The 17,447-nt window shown below is 45.1% G+C and overlaps 1 long non-coding RNA gene across 1 annotated transcript in view; it reads left to right on the top strand.

Annotated features, from left to right (window-relative positions):
* The first annotated feature begins 11,126 nt into the window (after window positions 1-11,126).
* LOC311597248 overlaps window positions 11,127-17,447 on the top strand; it is a 58,766-nt gene continuing 52,445 nt past the window's right edge. The window contains exon 1 of the long non-coding RNA XR_014779148.1: window positions 11,127-11,221. This is a non-coding gene — a long non-coding RNA (uncharacterized lncRNA). The remainder of the gene's footprint in view (window positions 11,222-17,447) is intronic.

Here is a 17,447-nt window from a genome sequence, read left to right as displayed (position 1 = left end):
AAAAGGTACATATTTTTCAGTCTATTACAACACTTTTCATTTGTTGCTATTACAAAATTACATCTTTACATAGTAAATGCCACAAACAAGTTAACAATGATTTTAATGGTCTCTCTGTGTGTGTGTACATACATATATATGTACATACACATAATACATATGTACACACATAATGTAGACTTGGGATATGAGAGAAAATGTGATAGTAATCTTTCCAAGTCTGGCTTATTTCACTTAACAGTTCCATAAATTTTCTTGAGAATGACATAATTTCATTCGTCTTTATGGCTGATACCTATATATCCCATTTTAAAATTATCATTCACTAATTGATGAGCACTTAGGCTGGCTCCATATCGTTGATATTGTACATAGTAAGTACTGCAATCAACACTGATGAGCAAGTTTCTCTGAGGCACGTTGACTTGGATTCTTTATGGATATGCCCAGGAGTGGAACAGCTGGGTTGAAAGTCAGCTCAATCTTTAGTTATTTGAGGAACCTCCACGCGGCCTCATACAACTTTACATTCACCCCAGCAGTGGATAAGTATTTTCTTTCCTTGACATCCTCACTTGTATTTGCTGTTGTTTTCTTAATGCTTTCTATTCTGACTGGGGTAAGGTGGAATCTCAACGTAGTTTATTTTAAAATTTTGTTTATTTTATGTGTTTGGGTTTTTGCCTGCATGTATGTCTGTATACTGTGTGTGCCTGAAGCTTATAAAGGCCAGAAAAAAATGTGTCAAATCCCCTGGGCCTGGAGATGTGGTTATGAACTATCGTGCAGGTGCTGGGAATTGAACCCTGGTCCTTTGAAAGAGTAGTCAGTGCCCTTAGCCACGGAGACATCTCTAGCCCCTCAATGTAGTTTTGATTTGTAACTGCCTATTAACTAAAGAAAGTTGATTCTTTTTTTTCGATACGCTTTTTGGTAATTTGTAATTCTTTTGAGAACTGTTCACTTCATTAACTCATTTGTTCATTTATTGATGGTTTAAGTGATTGGGTGTATGTGTGTGTACGTGTGTGTGTATGTTTGTGCATGTGTGTGTACGTGTGTGCATGTGTATACATGTATGTGCATGTGTGTATGCATATGCATGCATGCATGCTTAGCTTTTAGGGATTATTTTGTCCCATGTAGACATTATTTAATAATCCCTTGGTGGTATATAATTACCAAGGCTTTTCTCCATTCTGTAGGCTGTTTATTTAGGCCCCTGAATTATTTCTTCTACTATCAGAAGCTTTTTAATTTCATATACTTCTTTTTGTCAGTTGACATTATTTCCTGAGCTACTGGAGTGCTGGAAAGCCCTTGCCTGTGCATTTATCTTAAAGTGTCTACCTTTCAAATTTTCAAGGTTTCAGATTTTTGTATTGAGGTATTTGATCTGTCTTGACTTGATTTTTGTTCAAGGTGAGAGATATGGATCTAGTTTCATTCTTATGCAAGCATAAATTCAGTTTTCCTAGTACCATTTATTGTATTTTTTCCAGATGTATATTGTGAGCAGGTGCTATAAATGCGTGGATTTATTTATGGTCTCCCGGTTTTGTTCCATGGAGCAGTATGTTTGTGTTGTTACTAGGCCTCTATAGTATAACTTGCTGTCAGATGTAGTGATTTCTTCGGCATTATTCTTTTGGATAAAGATTGCTTTAATATTTGGGGCTTGTTATGTTTCCATGTTACCTTTCATATTTTTTTTTATAATCTTGTGAAGACTATAGCTATATTTTCCTTTTTGTTGCTGTGATAAAATGCTGTGATCAAATGCAGATTAGGGGAAGGGAGAATTTATTTGCCTTACAATTCCAGGTCAAAATCTATCACTAGCCCATCTGCCTGAGGTATAAAAGAAAGCAAGTGAGAGAAAGAGCCATTAAGCAACATTCCTCCACGGTGCCTGCCGCCAAGCCCTGTCTTGAGCTCTTGCTTCCCTCAGTGATGGGTTTTGACTACTCTTGTTTATTTTTTCAAATAACCAACTTCTTTTTCGATTATCCTTTTAGACTCCACTTAATTAACCTTTCTCTTGACATCGTCATTCTTTTTACTTTCTGCCCTCGGTGTGGGTTGTTTTCTGTCTTCCTATGGCCTTGAAGTGCATCGTTAAGTTATTTATTTGGGATTTCTCTCATTATTTATTTTAACATATGAATAGGTACATGTAGATGAAGTTGCTTGCAAGAAGATGGCATCAGACTCGCTGTAGTTATAGGTAAGACATTTGATGTGGCTATTAAAACTGAATTCAGCTCTTCTGCGAGAGCAGTAAGTATCCCTAACTGCTCTACCATAGCTCCAGTTCAATATATATTTAAGCACATGTAACTTAAACTTTTACCTTAAGGATATAATAGGTTGTACTTTTCATTTGGTTCTGGGTATTTTTTATTTTCCTCTCTAATTTCTTTGAGGACCATTTAAAATGATATTGCTCTATCTCCAGGCATTCATATAATTATGGCTTCTCATACTATTGGTTTTATTTTATCGTGATTAAAAAATACATTATTTTGATAATTTTGGATATTTTAAAGATTTGGGGTTTTTTTTTGGCCTTACTGTGAGCTATTCTAGAGAATGTTCTGTGGGCTCAACTTCCAGTCCTACCTTCAAGTCTGCTGATTCATCGCCTGTTTGTTCTAATCGCCTTTGAGCTTCATCAGTGAAGTTTTCATTTCAAGCATTGTGCTGCAATTTAACAATATTAAACAAAAACCCCAAAAGTTTTATTTTACCAACACTCAGGAGCCAGATGCTGGGGTGAAAGCCTACTAGGTCAGAGAGTCAGAGAAAGCACTCAGCTGCCCTTCCTACTCAGTTGACATTTCAGAAGGAACAAGCCCTTTCTCCTCGACACACTGTTTTAAAAACCCTTCATACTGAGTGTTCCTCCTTTCTACTTCCTGTGGATTTCTCTATTTGCCCTCTGGACTTCCTCCCACAATCTATGGGTTTTTTCCTCATGTTAACATCCTTTCTCCTGGTTGTTTGCTCTGCCTCTTGACCTAGGGTTAACTTTATTTAATCCTGTTTACAGAAAGCTCTTGGGTTAAAGGTGTGTGTTAAAGCTGAGCTACACCACAACTGTTTGTTTACAATAAACGGAAAGCTCTTGTGTTAAAGGTGTGCGCTAGGGCTGAGCCACACCACAACAAGAAACAGGTTTTTCCTGTTCACAGCCTAGGGTTCACAATGGAGTCACATATCCTGCAACTAATTTGCTTTTGGTTTCTTCTTCTTCTTCTTCTTCTTCTTCTTCTTCTTCTTCTTCTTCTTCTTCTTCTTCTTCTTCTTCTTCTTCCTCCACCACCACCTACTTTATTGACATTTCTGTTCTTACATTGTTTTCCTGATTTTTCCCACACCATTATCTACTTTTCTGAATATTTCTAGGAACATTGTTTTAAAGTTTCTATCTGATAGTTCTGCCAATAGTTTTTTTTCTCCAGGGATAATTTCTATTGATTTCCTTATTTTTCTTTAGAATGAGCACTTCTTCCTATTTCTTTGTATGCCTTGTGGGTTGTTGTTGAAAACTGTGCACTTGAATCTAACAATGTAACTTAAAGAAACAGATTATCTGCCTTTAGTTTGATAGGCTTTGTTGCTATTTTTGTCAATTTTGTTTTATTATTTTTTTGTTCTTGGCTGTGTCTTTATTCTCAGGTCTGTCTAGCCTAGTGCCTTTCCCTGAGCCCACACAGACACTTTCCAGCTAGGAGGCAGGGTCTGCCTGTACCAACACAAGGAGATGCAACAGTGGCTTCCTATCTCTGGCAGCTCTGTGGTCAGTGGCAGCACTAGAGAGCAGAGCTCTGGCCTTTGATATGGGGAGGAAAGGTTTTCCCGTCATCCTGGTTCTCAAAGCCGTGTGCAAGCTACTGTAGCGACATCTGCATAGTCTCTGCCGTGAGGTTTCAGAGGAATGACGGAGAGCTTCTAAGAGCTAAAATTGGTCATAATTTAATATGAGTTACTCTCCAAGATCCCTCTTGCAATTGCAAGCCTTTAATACACTCTAGAGTTTAAAAAATATTTGCAACAAACAGATTCTATAAGTATGATTGCACTGGCTAGGTTTACGTCAACTCAACACAATCTATAGTCATTAAAAAGGAGGGAGTACCTCCCCAAGATTGTAGTGTAAGCAGACTTGTAGGGCATTTTCTTAATTAGTGATCAGCGTGGGAGGTTCCAGCCTATTGTGGGTGGTGCCATCCCTGGGCTGCTGGTCCTGGGTTCTGTAAGAAAGCAGGCCCAGCGAGCCAGGAGGAGCAAGCCAGTGAGCAGAACTTGTCAGTGGTCTCTGCATCATCTCCTGACTTAAGGATCCTGCCCTTCTTGAGTTCTTGTCCCAAATTCCTTTGATGATGAACTGTGATATGGAGATGTAAGTGGAATAAACTCTTTCCTCCCCGAGTTGATTTGCTGGGGTGTTTGATGACAGCAATAGTAACTGTGACTAAGAGGACGGTACTTCTACATGAGGGTGGGGCAGGTGGTTAGTGCTGGTTACTCTGTTGTCTTCTCAGAACCCACCCCCCTTTTTTTCCTCTTGTAGTTTTGGCAGGATGAGAGTATCACATTCAAGCAAGAACTCTACTATTGGGCCAAATCCCCAGTTACATAAAAGAAATATATCCAATTTTAGAATATAAGTTAATAGAAAGAAAGGCAAACAGTTCTTATCACTAATAAAGGCAGTCGGCTATGCCCCTCACTGTGCACCAGGCAGCATCTCCGCTGCCTGATGTACATTATGCAATCTGATCAACACAGCGATGCTACGAAACTTGTACCATGGTTGTCTCTGTTTTGTAGATGAAGATATTGAACCTTAAGGAGGTTAGCAGCTCCTAGGCTGCAGAGACAGCTCAGTGGTTAAGAGAACATGTTGCCCTTTAGGAGAAGCCGGGTTCAGTTCCCAGCATCAACACGGCAGCTCACAATGGTATATAATTCCAGTCTGAGGGGCTCTGACACTTTCTTCTGGCCTCCTTGGGCACTAGGCATGTACATGGCACACGTACATATATGTAGGCAAACACTAGGTACATATAATAAAATTAAAAGATCTTTCAATTACATATCATCTCACCTCTGTGAACAGCAGCAGCAGGATTTAAAAGAAGATATGCCAAACTTCATCAACTGTACCCTTAACTGTTATGTCTCCCATAGCATGTTCTGTGTTAGTCAGCCTTTCCCCCCACTGCAATGCTGTGCCATTATGCCTAAGAACAACATTAGTAGCATTTATTGTTTTTGTTTGTTTGGTTTTTCTGAGACGGTTTTTCTGTGTAACCTTGGCTATCCCAGACTCACTTTGTAGACCTGGCTGGCCTTGAACTCACAGCGATCATCCTGTCTCTGCCTCCCTGAGTGCTGGGATTAAAGGTATGTATCACTACACCCAGATAACAGCTTTTATTCTTATACTCAAAGACTTGAAGGTCAACTGTAATTTGACTGGGTTCGGTTGATCTTCGCTATGCTTATATGTATTTAGAAATACAAATCTGATATTATATGTGCTTGCTGTTGCTGCTTTGATTTTTGAGTGCAGGCTACAGAGATAAGAGCTACTCAGGTGGTTTCTCAGGGTGGATAATAAGTACACCAGGGCACAAGGTCAAAACAAAACCAACCTACCACATGAGAAGTGTCGTATCCAAAACCATCTCATTGGCCAAAGTATATCTCAAGGTCAGACCCAAGTCTGGCGGGAAGGGAGCTGAAAGTTAGTGTTTCGAGGAGGAGAGAGTTAACACTGACTAAATAATAACATATAACAGCTTTATTCTTTATTTATTTTGACTTGGAGGGAACCTTAGTTCTCTCCATACAGGCAGATGTCACTTCGTTTTCACGTCTCTGAAAAGCTTCAAACTCTAAAGCTGCATAAAGGTTTCAATTTCCTGAATGCTTTGTGGGTTGATGTTGAGCTGAGAACTAGCTACTGAGCTCTGGACAATAAGGCTGACAGTTGGGGGGGCTCACCTCCACAGTGCTCTTGGCTAGAGTCCCTGCCAGATACATACATATAGTGAGCAACTCTGACACAAAATCCTCAAACAAGGTCATAGCGTTTGGAGGTCCTTTCTTTAGAGAGCATTTAGTTCAACCATGTCATTTTCCAGATGAGGGGACAAACAGCTGCCGTTTGAAACTTCCAATTTTCATACACACCCCAGGTTTCTTTTCTTTTCTTCTCTTTTTCTTTTTTCAAGTAAAAGCATCATTGAGAGAGAAAAAAAAAATCTGGGATGACTGTTACATGTTTTCCTGGAGCCATAACTCCTGGACAGAGAAAAACCCCTGCTCAGATTCATTTTATGAGAATCTTCATGTGACTTGCTAGCTTCATCACAGCAACCTGATTGCTCTGCAAACAAAACAAAACAACAGCAACAACAACAACACAAGAAGGGAGTGTTTCCGTTTTCCTTCTTAATTTTATGGATCTTCCGGTCTTAAAACCATCAGAGGGAGTTGGGCAAGGTCTGGCCACCATCTCCAGGGTCCTGAGGACATCCAGGGCTGTCTCTGCAGGGGAGAAGGAAGGAGTTGGCACCAAGCCCAGCTTTCCAGGTAAGGGATTTTTAAGTACCTGTTTAGGCCAAAAACTCTCATTATGGAGCACTGGTTTATCTTGCAACCATCTGAGGCAAAATGGGATTCATTACATAAACATTTTGTGACCCTCTTTTACATACTGGTTCTGTGTGTTACGCGAGTGCTCACCTATTTGCAGGGAACACCAGGACTCTTCCCTTAGTGCATTTCCAGTGTATAATACAACATTACTTTAAGCAATGATTTTGATAGGATGCGTTAGCCCTCTATGCTTCTCCCATATCCTGGAAGTTTGTAACCTTTGACCTGTGTCTCCTCCTTCCCCTGTCTCCACATGCCCTCTGGTAAGCACCATTTCCCCTCGCCCTCTGCTTCGTGATGTTTAAGAAAAACAGCAACTAAAGTCATGTATCATGCCATTGCATTTTTTGCCTTTGTTTCTTTCCCCGGAGAGAAGAAAGGGTTCTTCCTGAGGCTCAGTGGACGCTCTGCTAGAGGACTCAGGCTTGGGTCCCAGCACTCACAGGGCGGCTCCTAATCGTCTCTAACTCCAGTTCTGGGGGATCCACACCCTCTCCTGGCCTCCACCCCCATGCATACTGCACACACACACACATAGGCAAACGCTCACATACACAATGAAGAGTAGATGGTGTAAGAGCCTCAAGTGGACCAAGAAGGTCTGGACAGGGAGGCTGACTTCCAGGATGACACTCGCGGCCTGTGAGGTTCCTGATGCTTCTGACAAGGAGACCAACAGACTTCGAGGCTGCAGGAGAATCTTTCATCCTCCATGTGCCCCTCTTCCCACTCCACTTCTGCGGAGAGATGGTGGCCCTCCAGCTGTTCTGACTAAAGGGGAAACAGTTTTTGGAGAGGCCCGGCTTTCTTCCACTTCCACGTGGCCTCCATCAGTCCTGATTCAACACAGGCAGTAAAAATAAATCTTTAAAAAAAAAAGTTTTCTCCTGAGTTCTACCACAGCATCAAGTCCACAGAGCTGAACTTTACCTGATATCAGGGCTGATGTTTCTCACCCCAAGTCACGTGAAGTATTTAATCCAAAGTAGGTCCTCTTCTTCTTTTTTGTTTGTTTTGTTTTGTTTTTTTCTGTTTCTGTTTTTGTTTTTTTGTTTTTTTCTTTCGAGACAGGGCTTCTCTGTGTAGCCCTGGCTGTCCTGGACTTGCTTTGTAGGCCAGGTTGGCCTTGAACTCACAGAGATCTGCCTGCCTCTGCCTCCCAAGTGCTGGGATTAAAGACGTGCGCCACCACTGCCCAGCAGAACACTGATTTTGTAAGATAAAATCTAAAAAACACATGTATTAGTCTATCGACACCACCGCCCCAGGCCAAAGTACTTCTGATGTGTTGTCATTCAGAGGGTAGCCATAAAGGTGATCCTCCAGATTCAGGCCGTTGGAGTGTGCCCTACCAGACTCAGGCCACTGGAGTGTGCCCTACCAGACTCAGGCCACTGGAGTGTGCCCTACCAGACTCAGGCCACTGGAGTGTGCCCTACCAGACTCAGGCCACTGGAGTGTGCCCTACCAGACTCAGGCCACTGGAGTGTGCCCTACCAGACTCAGGCCACTGGAGTGTGCCCTACCAGACTCAGGCCACTGGAGTGTGCCCTATCAGACTCAGGCCACTGGAGTGTGCCCTACCAGACTCAGGCCACTGGAGTGTGCCCTACCAGACTCAGGCCACTGGAGTGTGCCCTACCAGACTCAGGCCACTGGAGTGTGCCCTACCAGACTCAGGCCACTGGAGTGTGCCCTACCAGACTCAGGCCACTGGAGTGTGCCCTACCAGACTCAGGCCACTGGAGTGTGCCCTACCAGACTCAGGCCACTGGAGTGTGCCCTATCAGACTCAGGCCACTGGAGTGTGCCCTACCAGACTCAGGCCACTGGAGTGTGCCCTACCAGACTCAGGCCACTGGAGTGTGCCCTACCAGACTCAGGCCACTGGAGTGTGCCCTACCAGACTCAGGCCACTGGAGTGTGCCCTATCAGACTCAGGCCATTGGAGTGTGCCCTACCAGACTCAGGCCATTGGAGTGTGCCCTACCAGACTCAGGCCACTGGAGTGTGCCCTAACCAGTAGCAGAGAGATTCTTATACAAACGTGCTATCTAGACCTAGTGACACACAGGGAAATGCTATGTGTGTGAAGGTAGAGACTGGAGCTGAGGATCCATAAATTAAGGAGCAGCTAAGATTGACAGCAAAACAGCAACTGAGCAGCTCGCTCTCCCCTGCTACACCTCTGTAAGAAACAGCACCTCTGGGGTCCGACTAATCCCTGCTGTCCGCCCAGCTCTGGAAAAGTGGTGGAAAATGTTTGTAGTTTCTTTGTGGGCACTCTGCACAGGAGCTGGACCAGCCACACCTGTCAAAATCTTCTCCGACCGCTGCTATAAAACCTGGCTTGGAGTATGAGGGGCCATTTGGTCCTTTTATAACCAGAACACAATTGGGAAATAAGTGCCGTGAGCATGTTCATGTCGCAGAAAAGAAAGCGAGAAAAGTCTTCCTCTGCCCTTCCATGGATATCTGTGAAGGATTAAAACCACGCGTTTATGTTATTAACTGTTTTTTTTTTCTTAACCAAGTGCAGGAAGTACCTAGGCTGCTGCTTCAGAACGTTCAGTCAGGGAGACCCTGGCCCAGGGCAGTCCTTCCTGTATTTGCTTGGGAATGCTGAAATGAGTTTCCAAAGCACAGCCTTAGAGATGGAAGGCGGGAAGAAGTTTACAGCTGCCACTTCCAATGAGCTGTCCCGATGCCAGGATGTGACACAGAAACCAGTCCGAGCAAGCCATATGCGGCTCAGTATAGCCTCTCTCTCTCTCTCTCTCTCTCTCTCTCTCTCTCTCTCTCTCTCTCTCTCTCTCTCTCACACACACACACACACACACACACACACACTTTCTCACTCTGCAACCCTGGGGGGAGAGCAAGGCAGCTGCAGAAAGCCAAAAAAAAACAAAAAACAAAAAAAAAAAAAAAAAAGAAAAAAAAAAAAAAAGAAAAGAAACCCTCCCCCCAGTCCTAATTAAACCCTCCAAGTCTCCAGGCAACGGTGCTAAGGAAAAACACCATTTCCAAGCTGAAGACCCCCCCAGCCCCCCAGCCCCCAGCCCCCAGCCCCCCAGCCCCTAGCCCCAGCAAAGGAAACAGGTCGTTTGGTTTAATCAGCCAACGTGCACATTCTCTCTCCCCAGGTTGCCAAGACCAGGCCTGTACCTAGCAGAGGTATTTGTGTAATCAAAGCTTCTGGAACTTTCCCTGCCAAGGCTACCAAAGTGAATAGACTCCTGAGGTAAAAATGTTCCCCTGCTGGGGACGGCGCCCTTGAAGTCTACATCAAAATCAAGAAAGGGTCACAGCTGTTGCGGCTCCCCACAGCGGAAAACTTGCAAGAGATCCCACTGCTGCGCTGCCTCAGGTCGGCAGGAAACAGGCCCCTATTTGCCTCGGAGAAGGGGTGGGGGGTGAGGGGTGGGGGTGGAGAGAGAGAGAGAGAGAGAGAGAGAGAGAGAGAGAGAGAGAGAGAGAGAGAGAGAGAGAGAGAGAGAGAGAGAGAGAGACAGAGACAGAGAGAGAGAGACAGAGAGAGAGAGAGAGAGAGAGAGACAGAGAGAGAGAGAGAGAGAGAGACAGAGACAGAGAGAGACAGAGAGAGAGAGAGAGAGAGACAGACAGACAGACAGACAGACAGACAGAGACAGAGAGAGACGGGGGCGGGGGGGGGGAAGGATTTTAAAAGCAGCCTTCACTAGTGTCCTCTGAAATGGAAGGGCGGAGACCCTTCTGCGCATCCAGGCACCCCACCTCCAATTTAACCTCTGCGGTCCCTCCCCTGAGAATTGGGTGTCTTGCATATTGGCTAAGAGCCACTAGATGGCAGCAGATTAACTCTTCAGATGCCAGAACGGGCTCTGAGTTGAATCCGGTCAAAGTAAAGGAAAAATATTGGCCTTTTTCTCCCCAGTATTCTTGGCAAAGTTCCTGCAAGGAAGACTTTCTGGTGACCCACGTGCGTGGCGGCAGTCACGGTGGAGCGCATCTGTGTGTGCTCTAGGTTTCATAATTTTGAAGACACTTGGTTCATGGTTCCAGGACTAAAAATGCTTTAGGAAATTTTTGCACATGAATGTACCGTGAGTTCCTTCCATGTTCCGGTGACAGTGCTAGAGGTTAACGAAGATGCCAGGGCCCTTGCCAGGTCTGGGGACTACCAAGGCGAAGATGGCATTAAAAACAAACAGCGTTCCTGAAGGTGGCCACCTTGCAGGACACAGGCTTAGTTTTGCTGTGGACAAACTTGAGTCAGCTAGAGAAGGTGGACTTGCATGGCGCTTTGACGATGCCGCTTTTATGCTTTTGGAGCTAGCAGTAGCCTAAAATGTGGGCGCGCTCTCAGAAGGAAGCAGCCAGGCAGGCCTAGAAGTACAACACAAGGAAACTCATCCTTCTCCAGGGCAGTTCTGGTCCCTTGCAACCCACCTATTAAACTTCTGCCACAAATATAAAAATACAGCGGTGGCGGTGATTGGAGCAGGGGCCAGAAAGGCGAAACTGATTTACCTCAGGAGGGAAGAGAGAGCTCCCAGCCACAGGAGGGGTAAAGTCAAGAAGTGGGGTGGGGTGGGGGGGGAGGGAGGGGGGCAAGTTGGGGAGCAGCTGGAGTGAAGGGTTTGGGAGGAGAGGGAAGCCATAATGTGATCTATGAAAGGCAGTGGGAGGGGGTTTGGCTAGGCGTTTGGGATTCTCTTTGATACGTTTCAAGAGAGTTCAGCAAAGATCAGAATGGGCTCAGTTTTTTATTTCTTGCTTCTATGGTACAAGGCAGCTTGGGGCTGCGAAACCTCCTCCCTTCACCTTCCTAGCAGTCTAGGTGGTTAAGGCACTGATTGCACTTTCTTCTTTTTTCTAAGTAAAAAAAAATCTCTTTAAGTGGACACACAAATGAAAGCAGGCCTGCCCCTCGCTCAGTCCAAACCCCACGCAGCGCAGCAGCTTCTGTATGGTTAGAATGGCCATTCTGAAGCTGCCGACTTTTTGCTTAGCGTTATATGAGTATACACCTCACTGCCAATTGCATTTTTATGTGGTTATGGGGAGGGGGAGGGGGAGAAAGAGGGAGGGAGGGAGGGAGAATGGGAGAGGAGAGACAGAACCATGGCAGAGTTAAAACTTAAAAATAAAAACAACCAAACCCACCAAAGCTAGTTTTCTATCCTCTTGAGTGACTCCTGGCTCCTTCTGCTCCGGTCCCGTCCCTCCTCCTCCTCCACATCACCCTTTCTAGGTCTCCTTTCTATATGTTATGCTGTATGCACATGTAGGTTTGTTCATATACATATATGTATACATTATAGGTTAGGATCTACTTATGAGAGAGAACATTTTTTATTGTTTTTTTTTTTCCCGAGTTTGGGTGACTTCACTTAATATTATAATTCTGAGTCCGTTTCCCTGAGGATTGCGCTCTCTTTGCAGATGAATCATGTTCTGTTGTGTGTGCCGTCAGGCTTGCACTAACCACTCATCTGGTGATGGACATCCTATTTAGTTCCACTTCCTTGCTATAGTGAGTAAAGTGGCTGTAAACACAGATATGCAAATATCTCAGTGGCAGGATACAGAGCCCTTCTGCGCATCTCTGTAAGTCCTGTGTGTTCGCCCTGTGTCTGAAGCACAGCCAGTAAACACGTTCTCTCCTCCTGTGGGCTGTCTGTGTGCTCCACTGAGGGCTCCCTTTGCTGCAAAGAGAGTTAAAAAATGTTTTTTTCATGTAGTCCCATCTGTTGATTCTTGGGGCTCATGACTCTGCTATTGGTGTTCTATGCAGAAAGTACTTGCCTGTCCCCTGTGTCTTGAAAAGTAATTTATTTTTGGAAAGGAAAAGAATATCCAGAAAAGCAGAGTTTCCATGTTTAATCAGATGTACAGTTTCTCCTTGAATGGGCAGCCTTGGACTTCGGTATTTACCAAAAGGCAGGAAAGCGACTTTCTGATGGTCCAGCAATTTTGGAGGACATGGCCATGTTTTCTTGCCTGCATGGTTGGGATGGTCAGTGTTTCATAGAATTGGAGGGCATGGTGGCCTATTTATAAGCCTGCTTTCTTCCATGGGACAAGGATTGTTATGTCTTTGAGGACCTTTTATGAGTTAGATCTTGGTGGTCCTGACAATTGGTATGGTATGCTAATAAGTTCATACCTCCCCTCTTTTTTTTTCACAAAAGTCAGCGCTTTGTGTGTGTGTGTGTGTGTGTGTGTGTGTGTGTGTGTGTATGTGTGTGTGTGTGTGTGTGTGTGTGTGTGTGTATGTGGTATGAGAAGACGTGTGGGTGCCCACATTTACGTGTGTACAGAGGCTGTCAGGTGTCTTGCCGTATCACTCTCTGCCTTAGTGCTTTGAGACAGGGTCTCATTCTCTTTCTTTAGTTAGACAGGCTGGTCAGTGGGCCCCATGGTTCTTTTGTCTCTACCCTGAACAGCACTGGGGTTATGGGCACACATAGCTGTGCCTGGCTTTTTATGTGGGTGTTGGGGATCTGAATCCATAGCAAATCTCTGACACACTGAGCCATCTCTTCAGGCCCCTGCTTCGCTTCACGCTTTTAGTACTAGTCAGCTGTTGGAGGCACCCATTGCTCTACATTGGTGGCTCTCAACATTCCTAATGCTGTGACACTTTAATACAGTCCCTCATGTTGTGGTGAGCGCCCCCCCAGCTACAATATTGCTTCATTGCCACTTCATAACCATGATTTTGCTACTGTTATGAGTCATAATGTAAATATCTGATCTACGGGAAACCTATGAAAAATTGACTCGACCCCCCCCCAAGGGGGTCATGACCCACAGGTTGAGAACCACTGTTCTACGTGGGTAGAAACCAAGATAAGGCAAGGAGATGTGCTTTAAATACTGGTCCTTAGAGCTTTTGTTGCGTTCTGTGTTTGGCAGTAGTTGCCAGCCACCTTAGACAGGTGGAAGCCACAGCTAATAGCATTCATATGTAGGTCTTGGGTGTGGGGACCCCTCGATTGCCTTCTAAAACTTTTGTGGTAACCAGGAAGGGCCTGCAGGTTCTCCTTTCTGGCTCCTTACAGCCTTTTATTGCCTCTCTGCCCTCTCTCTTTTTCTTCTCTGCTTTCCTTCTTCCTGAACTGACTACTCTCCAATTGTCCAGCTGCCTCTGTAGTCAGGCAGCCCTACCTCTGCAGCTCGCTGGATACTGCTGGGATGACTTGGAATACTTATCTCCGGCATGACTGTGTGGGATAAACAGACTTTTTTGTTGTTCATCTTCAGGAGTTGGGGCAGTCGCCTGCAAGCTTTTCACAGTCGTCTCAAGGTAACCCTGGAGGTTTCAGACAGGTTAGCTCTGGCATGAGACTAGCCCTCTTACCTGCTGGTCTCTCTGTCTCTCTGTCTCTGTCTCTGTCTCTGTCTCTGTCTCTCTGTCTCTGTCTCTCTGTCTCTCTGTCTCTCTGCCTGTCTCTCTCTCTCTCTCTCTCTCTCTCTCTCTCTCTCTCTCTCTCTCTCTCTCTCCCTTTCTGTAGGGAAGAGGCAGGTATGTGAACCAAGAGTCCATATCTGCTCAGGATCCGGCACTCGGCAGGCCACTTGGGAAATTTGTGCTGGATATATCCAGGATCATTTGGTGAGTGTCTGTTGGACCAATGGCGGGTGGATGGGGTCATCTACCAGGTGGGAGAGTCCCACACCCCTTTTTTCAGCTGTCAAGTGGTGGTTGCCAATGGACCGAGCTCAGAAGCCAAAGCCCAGATGTCTCCCAGATGACTAAGTGACCATGAGCAGTAGTGTTTGGACCAGTCACAGCCATTTATTTTGGGCCCAGCTGTGGCTGCTTATTTGGGCCAATACACCCTTGCTTCTTAGCACCAACCCTAGGCATCCAGGTTTCTGGTTTTGCCCAATCATGGTGCTATCTCTCAGCACCGGCCGTAGCGGTCCTTCCGCCAGGGGAGGTGCTCTGCCTCTGGCCAATGTGGAAATGGTTTCAGGGCCATCTGGAGCCTGTCAGGGTCTGTGATGGTAAAAGATATGGCGCAGACCACTTCAAACAGCTCGGGTTGAGGCTGTGTCTTCAGGAGCTGGGGTGACCAGCCGCAGTCTTCTCATAGCTGTCTCAAGGTATCCATGGAGTGAGCCAAGAAAGACAGCCTAGAGCTGGTGCAGGGCACTCCTGCTTTTGCTAGACTCAAGAGTCCTTTTGTTCAGGGCAACGTCATGGACAGAATCAAACCTCTAAGTAGGGAGTCAAATACCCAAGCCCTGCTACCTTTGTCCCGCCTCTTCTCCCTCCCTCCCCATCTCCCCCCTCTTTCAAGAATTAACTGAATATTAGGAGTGCTTCCCATATAGACTTAAAGAACATACCTTTGATGGTAGCAGGTGTTTTTAATAGTTTTTTTTTACACTGCTTTAACAATGCATAGCACATACATCCATGGGGAGAGAGAGAGAGAGAGAGAGAGAGAGAGAGAGAGAGAGAGAGAGGGGTAGCCTCATCTATGCCATGTTCATACATATTTTTATTTTTGCTGGGCCTCCCTTATCACTACTTACCTCTATCACCCACCCACAACTTGTACGCTTAGCAAATGCTCACTGTAAAGTTATGACCACTGAAAATTTCTGGCCTCTGTAAGATATTCCCTCTATGTAACTCACCTCCTGGCTGATCAATATTGATTCTATATGGATCTTTGTTAGTATAGTAGAGGCAGAAACACTCTTCGAATCTTTGGTACCCGTCATTTTGCCTGACGGTAGATGGTGTTCAATGCGTGATTGGTCAAGGAGATGTCACGTTATCATGCGTAATTGGCCAAGGAGATGTCATGTTATCATTTCACGTGGAAGAAGCCCAGTTTTGGAACAGCCATCAGGCACTTATCCTAGAGTTCAATCTGGAAGGTGTTCAGAAGTTGAACGTCTAGTGATGGGATGCAGGTGTCATCTCAGCTGCCCATCTCAAGCTCACCATAGTTCAGGCAATGTGGACACTGTGAGGGAGAGGACTTTGTGGTCCTCAGAGCTGGCAGAGTATGGTTTTCAAAGTCTCTGTCTCTGCTTCTGTTTCGGGGATAAGTTAATCTTAATTATTTTTTTTTGTAAATATAAAAGTATTCCTTGCTCATTAAAGAAAAATTGCAAAGTAGAAAGAAAGGAGAAGAGAACAAAACTGTTTTCAGTTTAGTGCCTCGCTATGTAAAAAGCAGGGCTGTAATATTTCAGAGTATGAATTACTCTTCTACTGATGCAATTTAATAAAAGCCAGATGACAGCACATGATAGATATATATCTCCAGATCTCATGGAAAACATCATAGCTGGATGTCATAGTCAGTTTCTGAAAAACCCCTGCAGGCAGTCACTTCAAGTTCAGTCCACAAAGCCACACTAGGTGGGAGCCGGGGATTCCTGGTATAAGACAGTTAGCTCACACTCATGGAGAGTGCATGGTACTAACCCGGAAGTGACCAGTTCTAACCCGGAAGTGCACGGTGCTAACCCGGAAGTCAGGACATGCTTCAGACCATGTTTGCTCCTACATCTGTTCATGCAGTTACTGGCCACTGCTTCAGAGTGCACTGGTAGGCACAAGGCCCTTTAGAAAAGCCACAATGAGCCTTGAACTTCCAGAAGATCAGTGGTACCTGACACAGCATCACTATGTTTGTGCCATTCATCTGGCTCTATCTGATCGTACAGGCATTGTAGCATTTTATACCATCACAGGAAGAGTGAGTACAGTACAGTAAGGTTGAAAAAAGAATAAAATAGGAAAAAAAATCTACGTAACCTCAGCGTGTTATTTTACAATTGTTCTTTTTATATTAGTAGTAATTGGTGTTCATCTCTTACTGTGTCTGATTTATAAATTGAGCTTTACTGTAAGCATGCATGTGTAGGATATACGTATATACATATATATGTATATGTGTATGTATATGTATATCCATGCACACTTATCCCTATATGGTTGCATTAGTTACTTATTGCTGCTGTACTAACACACCATTACCAAAAGCGGCTTAGAAAAGGGTTCACTTTGACTTCAAATCCCAAGGGAAGAACCCATAGTGGGATGTGGCAGGAGGCAGCTGGAGTGGGCAGCTGGAGTGGGCAGCTGAGAGAGAACCTCCTTGACCACACACAGGAAAAAGAGAGAACACACTGAAAACATGGCAGGCCTACATGAATCCCCAAAGCCTGCCTCCCAGTGACATGCTTCCTCCAGCAAGGCTGCGTGCCTGAAAGTTACGTGCAGTTATGTACTGCGATCTTAACTTGTATCCCTCACAGATAGAGGGACAGGGCACAGCTAAGGTCAGCAAAGCTTTCGGATGGAGGGACGCATACAACTACGGTGCTCTACCAGAGAGCTCGCATTCCTTTATCGCCGCGGAGTGGAGTCCTGACAGAAGTGTGTCCTGACTTCTTGACACTGTGATGGGTCCCGCTATGTGCATGGATATTGTTTTGAGCCCAGAGTGTTGACGCACACTTGTGACTAAACCCCTGTTCTTCACAAGGCATCGCGCTAGCTCCGGGACACACACCGAAGCGTGAGGCAACACCACCAGGAGACAACTTGCCTCGCCATGTGAGGACAGCATGGTAATGTCACTGATGCTTACACTGTGCCAGTCGTTGCGGTCAGGGCTATTCCAGAGTTAACCTATTTAATCTTCACAACCAAGTATAAACTAGCCAGCATTTCTTTTCAGCTCCAAAACAAGAAGCTTGAGACTCCTGCGTAGTAGGCACCTCCTTAATCCACACTCCTTGGATCTTTTTCAACA

Source organism: Acomys minous (assembly GCF_964271855.1).
Source record: "Acomys minous genome assembly, chromosome: 1".
Classification (NCBI taxonomy): domain Eukaryota; kingdom Metazoa; phylum Chordata; class Mammalia; order Rodentia; family Muridae; genus Acomys; species Acomys minous.
This window is presented reverse-complemented; position numbering and strand designations above follow the sequence as displayed.